This window comes from Saccostrea echinata, unplaced genomic scaffold (assembly GCF_033153115.1).
Source record: "Saccostrea echinata isolate AGI-Se365-2 ecotype Australia unplaced genomic scaffold, CSIRO_AGI_Sech_v1 ptg000001l, whole genome shotgun sequence".
In the NCBI taxonomy this organism is placed as follows: Eukaryota; Metazoa; Mollusca; class Bivalvia; order Ostreida; family Ostreidae; genus Saccostrea; species Saccostrea echinata.
Window position 1 is genome coordinate 29480001 of NW_026889750.1, and position 654 is coordinate 29480654.

Sequence of the window (654 nt, forward strand, 5' to 3'; positions counted from 1 at the left end):
TATATATATATATATATATATATATATATATATATATATATATATATATATACCGTATATACTCGCCTATAAGTCGTTTTTTTGGGGGGGAGTTAAATTTTGGTCCAGAACTCTGGGTCCGACTTATAGGCAAGTCATAGGTATTTTTCTGGACAACAAAAGGTAGTGTTTTATAAACAATCCCGCCGATTATTGTTAAGCAACATCTTTATATATTAAATCATTTATGTATTCTAAGATTATTCATAATGTACAATATTTATAAATTTTACTAGTTTTATTTTCATCTCGTGTGCGTTGTTTTATTTCTTAATGATTTAAAATTAAATATCGATGTCTTTTTTTTTAATATAAATATTTATTGAAACCAGGTTAAAACATTAGAACATTAATTATAAATTGACAACTAATTCTGACAAAAAGTTTTACCGACTTATAAGCGGGTCAATGGCAAATCCCTCCAAAATAACTGCAAATATAGGCGGACCGACTTATACGCGAGTATATATATATATATATATATATATATATATATATATATATATATATATATATATATATATATATATATATATATATATATATATATATATATTCGCGCTATAACGCGAAGCTTTCGCAAATAAACGCAAAACTTTCACGAATAAACGCGTA